The sequence below is a fragment of the Microtus ochrogaster genome (genome assembly GCF_000317375.1).
Source record: "Microtus ochrogaster isolate Prairie Vole_2 chromosome 14 unlocalized genomic scaffold, MicOch1.0 chr14_random_2, whole genome shotgun sequence".
Taxonomy (NCBI): Eukaryota; Metazoa; Chordata; class Mammalia; order Rodentia; family Cricetidae; genus Microtus; species Microtus ochrogaster.
In genome coordinates this window covers 4,133,673-4,143,542 of record NW_004949097.1, presented here as the reverse complement: position 1 = coordinate 4,143,542, position 9,870 = coordinate 4,133,673, and the positions used below count along the sequence as shown (strand labels likewise).

Genomic DNA, 9,870 nt, shown 5'->3' with positions numbered 1-9,870 from the left:
GGTGTGAATATTAGTCATCGTGAGTTTGGCCTCCACAAGGGTGTGAATATTAGTCACCGTGAGTTTGGCCTCCACAAGGGTGTGAATATTAGTTATCGTGAGTTTGGCCACTGTGCATTTCAGGTTTTCTCACCACACAATGAAGGGCTGATGAACTCTTTTAATATCAAACAAAAACATAATTTGGGTGAATATTTTTCCATTTTAAGGATTTATTTTTATTTTATGCATGTGAGTGGATATATGTCTATGAACTATGTGCCTGCCTTGGAGGTCAGAAAACAGCATCAGATCCCCAGATCTGCAGTTATGGATGCTGCAAACTACCATGCTGATGCTGGGAACAGAACAAGCGTCCTCTGCGAGAGCAACAAGTGCTCCTATCAGCTGAGCCGTCCCTCCTGCCCTATTTTTCTTATACATAGCTGAGGATCCTAACAGATTTCTAAGCATTTCAACCTAAATTCTCTATCTACTTCTTTAATTTTGGCTAGGGCTTGAACTCACTCAGAGCCTTGCACATGACAGGCACTCCAACCAGGGAGCTATATCCCCAGACCCCACAGTTAACACAAGCATTCATGTCGTCAATTTGACTGGCACACGACGGGGAAACCAGCAAAGAAAGAAAGACGAATTCAGTGACTTACATACAAAAATGTCGTAGGCTCAATTCCAACTTGAAGACCACATCTCCCATTTGCCTAACTAGCTGCTCGGAAGACAGAAATTACATATGAGATCACTGACGTTTATGGACTTTTTGAAAGCCATGTTAAAATTTAAAAAGAGGAGTTCCGTGCTGTAGTTCGGCCCCCCACCCCCACTCCAATCTGCAGCTTCAGCAATAGAACAATGACTTTTTGTGCATACCCCCATTAGGGCCTGGGCCACAGAAGTAAGCTAGTGATTTCCAGAATGTCCTCCTCACTACCTAAACCTTTGCTGAGCAATTTAACACGGTGGGCCCTTCTTTTCTTTCTTCTAGAAAAGGCAATATAACCTTTGGCTTATGCCAGCCAGTTTTTCCTTCATTAACATAATTTTCCACATTTAAAAAATACAACTTTTTTCATTTATTTGTTGCTATGAAGTAAACCTAGAAATCTTCAGGCTTTTTTTTTTTTTAAGTCAAATAAAGAAATATTCTTCCACACAGAAGAAGAGAGAACACGGGGAATCTGGCTCTGCTTTATAACATCACAGTCCATGGTGCAGTCTGTGTCAGTATTTATTTCCAATCATTTAGTTTATGATCGAGAATAACTTTTGATTACTGACGCTCGTAGCATTTCTCACTCTGTCTTGGACTGTTTGAGGGTCTGTATTTTTATTACAAAGTCCAATAAAAAATAAAGTCCAAAACCCACAGGTCCCAAAACTGATTCCTGGCTCGGGCTGTATGTCACTCCTTTCCAATCCGCAAGGTATTGCCTCCGCCCGTAAGTCTCTGTCGCGTGCTCATAAGCAAATTTATCTCCTAATGCCTCATTCTTTATTTTAGCCATTAATCTCCCATTGAGAATCTTACCAAATGCTTTTTGCAGATAAAAATATTTAATGTTTACTAGATTTCCCCATTCCACATAACATATATTGCTAAAAGGGGGGGGGAAATCAATCTTTTGTCCCTGTATTCAAGTTTGCCAGTTTGATTCGACATGTCTTCCTCGGAAGCAAGAAGTCCTACTTCTTTTGCCGTGGATTGAATTATGTCCAAACAAAGAACGTCAAATCTGAAACCCCTAGATTTGTCAGAAAGTGAGCTTACTTGGAAATGGGGTGACTGCATCTGTAATCTATTAGGATGAAATCACCCCGAGGAAGGTGTACATTGCCTGGCTGCAGTCCGCAGAAGAGACTCAGGCACACAGAGAGAAGACGCCATGTGATGGCAGAGGCTGAGGTTGGCACGGTGTGCCCACCAGCCAAGGGAAGCCAGCAGCTGCCATCTTTGCTTCCTGGAGCCTGTATTCCACACTCAGCAAAGCAGAGCAAGGCAGTGTGTGAGATGAACATGCTGAAATATCTCTCATTGGGTGGGGGGGGGGGGATAGTGATGGGATAAATATTCTGGAGTATCTGCACTTAAGTTTCCTTCCCGGATGGGATGGCGAATCAGTTTTCACCCTGTAAGTAGTCTAACTTCGGGCCTGCTTTAAGGAACTCTAAAGGCTCACTGACCACGCTGGCCCCTCAGTGCTTCTGCGCCTCTCTGGAATCTCCTCTGGGCCAGGCAGCAGCTCCCTTTTGCTTTGATCAAAAAAAACCAACACAGAGCTCTGCTTCCTTCTAGGTCCACCTGTGAGTTTTTACACACCTCCACATCACACCACTGCCTTGCAATGCCTCAGGACTGCACTGGAAACACAATCTCTGGGTCACAGTTACAGGATGAGAGACAGGGCCACGCCACTTCAACAGAACTGTGACCACTGCCAATAATTTAGGGCCCAGAACTAAAGGAGCAATTTTCTAGATTCTTGTCGGTCCCGGCCCTATAGTTGATTCAGACACAGTGGGTACTAAGGGCTACTCCTCAATCATGTGATCTACATAGAACCTACACTGTTCCTCTGAACCCAGTAAGAAGGAAGTCCCAACTCTTGCCATGTGGGCCTGAACTTCCCTGCGATCCTCTGCAATGCTACTGCCGGTCTGCCTATGCCATGTAACTCTCCTAATAAATCCCTTACCCCAAAGAGTAATCCACCTCAGTGTCCCCCTTGAGCCCCAAACCAGAAACTTCCACAAACGATCTTCTAACATAACAGACCTCTATATTTTTATGCTTTCTCCAGTGCTGGACTGCATTAATAGCTTATCTTTCATAAGTTAAACACTTTTGCTTATTAAAAAAAAAAACAAAATCTTATTAAAAAAAAAAACAGCCTGGCACACCACAGGGATCAGAATGCACCATCTGGATCAATATTCCTTGAGCAAGGAAGACTTGCAGCATGTGACAAGGGACTCAGTATGACTTGTGACAATCTTCTCATGTCATTTATTATTTGAATCATATTAATCTATTTAAGCTTTAGGTATTAATTTACTGTTAATCACTGCATGGCTTCAATGTTTCTGCGTCTTGTGGTCCACGTGGGTTTCCCATGGCTCGCCCCTTCTCTCATCATTTAGAAACCTCACTTACAGTCTCTTCTTTTTCTGCTTCACCTCGCTATTCCTGCCTTACTCTGAATTTCCAATCATCCATTCCCTGGTTCCAGCTTTTTCTTTTCTTTTTTCCTTTTCACATTTATTTCCTCTGCCTTGCAAAATTCTGGCCAAGTTCGAACTCATTTCGCATTCCTTCAGGGCGCACCCTTCCTAGTCCCATATTTTTGCAAATGCTTTCTGCACAGATCCGCATCAGCGGTTCAAACCCGATGACATTACGATTGCATCTTCCGTGCCTCGCCACTCCAAACTTATTTATCACCCCTGCATTATTCCTGAAGATAAGGTCCAGAGTAACCTGGAGGAGAGCTTGTTAGCTGTTGCCTGTGTGTGTGCGGACAGCCCTACGATCCCAAAGATAAAGTCAGTGCTACACCTCCGCATTCTCTGAGTGCGCAGCCGCTGGGCTCTCGCAGTAAGGACACAAGCCTACTTTGTGCTTCTCTTCGGTAAGTGGATCTCACTTGTTATCACGTCATCATTGTGGAGCTGGATGAACACAAATGCAGCTCTTCCCCTACCCCCAATTTCTCGCCCTCCAATTGCCTACCCCACCCCCCAGTTCTTCTTTTGTTTGTTTTCGCACCAGATTGCCATCAATCAGAGGCCCATGTGAACCACCCCTCCAGAAGGACCTCTGAATTCTCCCCCTTCAGGCCCTGCAGCCGGAATGCCAGGGGTGTGGAATCTCCCCAGCAGCTGGAAATCAACTGCTCTTTTTACCTGCCTTTTAAAAGTTTATTTGCACTTCTCTAGCAGGTGCCTGGCGATCGAGAGCTGTGTGATAATTTCAATTGGCCACTTGTTGGAAGACTCACGTGTCTGCTAGGACTTTCAGAGTACAGGAGTTAAGAGAGCCGACAGGTACACAGGCCAGGAACTGTATCAGAAAGATAACTAAAAGATCACAACTAATGGTGACTCTTAGCTGGATTCCTTTTATAGCTCTCTTTTCTAATGAGTCCATATCCAAAATTAATTCAACAACCCTCTAAATGCAAGCTCTAGGGTGGTGGGATGGGTACAGAAAAACGCAACTGAAAATCACATATCCCCCGGAGGCACAGTCAACGCCTTTTGAAAAGCGATACTCTGAACGCCTGTAACAGCCTGCTAGAAAGATCAGTTGGGCCTCCTTTCTTAATAATAGGATAGTATAGAAGCCGTGCCGAGATGTCAGTCACTTGCAAGGTTATTGACTTACAGTTTACAAGGTAGTCTCATTCTTTAATTTGATTGTTTGATAATCACATTAATTTAACTGCAGAAGGTCAAGTAGAACAGGGAAAGAACAAGAGCCCAGATCTTCCTGACTGTGCTCCTTCACCAGAAATATTTTAAAAAAAAATACTCAATAAGCTTCACACAAAAGTAGGACAGGAATCCTTTAGTTGATTCTCCATCTGCTTTCTGAGGCTGTCATGGGACACTGCACACAGCACTTATCAGATACAAGTTAACTTGGCTCACAGGTCTGGAGGCTGGGCGTCCAGGAACACAGCGTTGGTGAGGGCCTCTGTGCTGCTCCACAGCAAGACAGAAAGGCCCACAAGCACGCGGGAGACGGAGAAGGAAACACAAGTGGCTGAACAAACACCACACTAGCGCACACCTGTGGGAATGGCATTAACTACACATAAGGGCAGGCGTGAGAACTTCTCAGAGGCCCCGCCACTTGATACTAGTACCTAGGAGACTCCAATTCAGCCCAAGTTTTGGAAAAGGCCTTTGGATCATAGCGCTGACCCAGCATGCAAATGCCGTGGTTAGCTAAGTCTGTGCTTACGGTGGCCAACAGTACCACACTAACACACTTAGGCTTCTCCGCTCTTTCTTTCTCCAGAAGAACCGCTTTTGCAATAATCAGTTATCAAAACCATAAAATTATGGTGACTGTAAATCACAGACTTGTAACAATTTAATTTTAAAGTGAGGGGCAAAAGTGTTGATGGAGGATTCCAGCTGTATCAGAACACTGGCGGACTGCTTACTGGTTACTAATAACTAGAGAGTGGCATGAAGTGTCTTCAGGCTTTGGAAAACTGGAAGCTGAAAACACAAAACCTGAGATCACTCAGAAACTCAAGTTAGCAGACAGGCTCTTTAAATCAGTTGTTGTAACTATGTCCAAAGACATGCAAGAAAACGTAGCTTAAAGACTCAGGAGCAGAGTGGAATGCTGTAATTAAATCACAATCTCAAATAAACAAACAAGCCAAAATTCCAAACCCAAATGTGTACAGTGGCATATATTTACTGAGTGGGTTTAAAAGCAAACTTGAGATACAAAATAAAGAATAAGGGACCTAAATAAGTATCCATGTTAATAGCGTCTTAATTCCTAATTTCCTGTTTGAAGAGCATCACTGCTAAGACCAGTGAGGATGGTGAGGATGATCACTAAGGAGAAAGAACTTAAGCAGCCTATAGGACAGTATCAAGCAGTCTTATACCTGCAGATTTAGGGTCCTAGAAGGGAAGACAGAGAGGATGGGGCAGAAAATGTATCTGACAAAATAGTTGTGGGGGCTGGAGACACGGCACAGTGGTTAAGAACACACGCTGCTCTCACAGAAGACCCAAGTGCAGGTACTAGAAAAACGCTAAACATTTAGACACTAAAGCATTCAATCTAAATGGCACTTTAACACTCTAAGTGACAAGTGGATTTACAAAGGAAAGTGGAAAACGCCTTAACAATGAACAGAAAGAAAACAGGGTCAAAGTTGGGTCTTTGAACACACTAATTAATAAAATTGGCAAAACCCCTGCATGACTCTGTCAGGAGAGAAAAGAACAGAACCATCGTCAGGCTGAAGAATGAGCTGTAACAACAGATCGCACAGCATCAGATTGAGACGAGCTCCTACACAGCTTTACAACCAGAATTGCAGCAGCTCAACTTATTTATGTGGCAATGGAACACCTGCACGAAAACTTACAGTCTTGTGGTTATTATTTTGGGGAGCAGCACCTACGATGTGAACTACGCGATGCTCTAAACTGACAAAGCCGAAGGATGTTGATAAACTCAGATCAGTCCTTCTGTATTTGAGGAAGCCGGTGAAAAGCATGGGACTGACTGTGAGGGGTCTGCGGTGGTTTGAAGGGAAACGGTCCAGCTCCAGGTACTAGCCTTTTAGATCTGAGTGTTTGGCCCCAGCTACTGTTCAGGAATGAGTAGGAGGTGTGGCTTGTCAGAGGAGGTGTGGCTTGTCAGAGGAGGTGAGTCACTGGGGTAGGCTTTGAGGTTTCAAAAGCCCTTGCCAAGTCCAGTCCTTAGCTCTCCCTCTCTGCCTCAGTTACTGCTCCAGCTCCATGCCTGCCTGGCTGCCACTATGCTCCCAACCAGGACGAACCTGTGACAAGCCCCCAATGAAATGCTTCCTTTTAGGGGGCTGGAGAGATGGCTCAGTGGTTAAGAGCATTGCCTGCTCTTCCAAAGGTCCTGAGTTCAATTCCCAGCAACCACATGGTGGCTCACAACCATCTGTAGTGATGTCTGGTGTCCTCTTCTGGTCGGCAGACATACAGACAGAATATTGTATACATAATAAATAAATAAATATTTTTTAAAAAAAGAAATGCTTCCTTTTATAAATACCTTGGTCCCAGTGTCTCTTCACAGTCATAGAATAGTGACTAAGACAGTCACTCAGAATCCACCTGGGTGATGGTGAAATTTTGCTTCTGGACTGTGTATGTAGCTTCAGGCAATCGCATACAAAACTTCTCTCGCTGTACACTTAACACCCAAATTTCAATTACTATAAATTTACCTCAGTGAGGTTAACTTTTTAGGTTAAAAAAAAAAGTAACTTATTTTTATTTGGGATTATTTTGTGCATTATGTAATAAAACTAACGCAAAAATACAAAAAACACTAAATTTTAAAAATGTTTGAAAAACAGTTCATTTATATATAATGACAGGATAAATACAGGTTAGGAAAAAGGCTAGACTCTGGCAAATGTTATACCACTGAGAGCCGTGTCCTTCATAAGAGCAAGCACAGAGTCTTAGGAAACAGCTGCCCTGCAAGTGAGAAGTCCGTAAATGGGAGCTCACAACTAACTACAGCTTTGCAATCTCAGGAAAATCAGTGGATTCCAGGTTTCTCCATGGAGCCCCGAGATGATGTGAAGATAAGGGTATTAAAACTGGTGTGTCAACAATTGGGCTAGAACTCAATGGAACAGCACCTGTCTAGGATGTGCGCAGTTTGAACCCAGTTTCAAGTCCCAGGAATATACATACACACACACACCCCGGAAAACCTAGTGTGGTCTCCCTATGGAAACCAGGAAGGAGGTTCTCAGGAAACTGAAAACAGATTACTGTGCAATGCAGCCGTATCACTCCTGGGTACACACCCAGAGAAATCAAAGTCGCACAAACAGAGACATCAGCACGTTCATGTTTACTCACGACGGCCAAAGAATTGAGCCAGACTAGTTGGGAAAAAGCAGAATAAATGCACAATGGGACTTTACTCAGTCACACGCTTCCTCTCCTATGGGAAGGACTCATACACTTCTGTGAAAGCAGAAGAGCAACTATTAACACATGGGAGGCGGGGAGGTCTAAAAGACAAGGAGGGTAAGAGCAAGAGACAGCAATTCTCAGATATAGAATGTGTGTGTGCGCATGTGGTGTGTGTGTGCATGAGTGTACACATTAAATAAGGCAGAGGGGAATGAACTGAAGGAGGAAGGAAAGGGGCAGGAGGGGAGGGAGGACAAGAGAGTAGTGGAGAAAACCAACAGGAACAGACTCCAAAGACAATGTCTGTCTGAAAATTCCATCCTGAAGCCCATTATGTTCTACACCAACTACAGGATATTCTTCTTCTTACGGTCCAAACATGAGAATAAACCGAAGGTGAACCTGTGGATGGACCCCACAGCTATGTCCTCAACAGACTAGGTAAACAATGGAATGAAACAGACAGACAACAGCGGGCAACTAAACAAGGGGAAAGTGGCAAAGGCGGCTTTCTAGGCAGTTTTCCCTGGGTGGAGTGGATGGAGGTGGCCAATGCTACCTTCCCTCTGTGAGTGGCTGACCTTTGAGAACTCACATACTTTCTTTGTGATGGTATCACAGTTGGGGTAAGAGACACCTCAAGGGTAGCTCAGCTGTGACCCCATTGTTTGTGCCTCGTACCCATGCTGACACAGCAGCACCCTCAAGAGGCATACCACGAGTGGCTGTCGGCCTATCTGACTGCAGTTCCCGGAAGGTGGTCTCGACTTGTACTTTGTTGTTGGGTCTAACAATCTCTTGCTTTGTCAAAGAGCACAAAAGGCAGCCGCGCATGTCCAGCTCACACACTAAGGGCCTTCGCACAGTCCCTCCGAGTAACAGCAAGACTTTTGCTGCTGAGGACCTTTGAACACCAGCATCCCATGAGCTACTGCACAGTCTATTCCGGCTTAGCCTTGGAATGTTAGAGACTCCGCGACATCCGCCTTCAACAGCATCCAGCAGCAGCGACCAGGCCCTAGCAGCACCCTTGATGCCTCAGGCAGATTGTCAGTGAGTTCCAGGGAGCCGTCCACTAGACCCAACAGGGCATCGAAAGGCACGTGGAGTATAGACACATACAGGGTGACCACAGCGGATGGCCTGATCCAGAGAAACCTGGCGTCTTCATCCCAGTGCAGGACCCCTCAAAATTCAGTTAGCACCCCAGCATAATAAGACATGCAGCCTAATGGAGACTTAACCAAAAGGATATAGGGCTCAGAAGATGAACCAAGTGGAGAATTTTCTCGACACTGGTGTGGCTTTACCGACACTAAACACGCTGAGGACAGCTATGTTCAAGGCAGGGGGCCCAACATACACAAAGATGAAACGGAGCTGGATGCCAGCACTCTGAGGAAGCTCCAAGTCACCCTACACGGCGGATTCTAAGGGGTGAAGGGAAAACAAGACAACAGAGGCACAGACAAGCGAGCAGCCAAGAAAGTTCCACTCCATCGGAAGACGAAGGGAACCAACAGCAAGATTTTCAACAAAGCAAGGCCATAATCAAATCATCACTTTGAAAAGATCATTTAACAGCAAAAAGGTGGGAAGACTGGAAGGGGCCAAAAGTAGGGACAGAGAATTGAGCTGAGGTGATCCAGTAGGGAGGGTCTGCCCAGGACAGGGCCATCTCTGCAGAGTCAGGGGAAACATTAGGCAGAATCGCGGGTGCTGCGGAAGTGAGAAAGTACAGCCCAGCTCCAACTAGAAGGTCCACAGGTGGCTACATCTGCTGTGTGTGCAAAGCAATGAGTCTACGTCTATGTGGAAGCAGGAAAGCCAACACCACAGTAATTCTTCTTTATATGTGCAGGGACAAAAGCAGAGGCTGCTTCAGAAATCACAGAGGCAGATCTAGGAGAAAAACTCAACTCTTAAGTCACAGAGAACTCCTGCCCAGCCTGTGCTGAGGAAGGAAAAAAATCAAATCACACAAAAGGCAAATAGCTAACAAGAGCGCCATCTACTGCTACGTAAGGATAGTGCAGCAAAGAAATGCCAAGCAAATAAGAAACAAACAAAAAACAGAAAGGTGGAGAGAAGCCCAAAAGTCTCTGCCCACTTCACTCTGTGTATGCATTCACAAAACGTCTCATCCCTCACACACACACACACACACACACACACACACACACACACACACACACACACACACAC

At 44.9% G+C, this 9,870-nt stretch overlaps 1 protein-coding gene across 1 annotated transcript in view; it reads right to left on the bottom strand.

The window, feature by feature from the left end:
• Nucleotides 1-9,870, bottom strand: part of Dera (deoxyribose-phosphate aldolase) — a 94,339-nt gene that overhangs the window by 33,126 nt on the left and 51,343 nt on the right. The window lies entirely within an intron of this gene.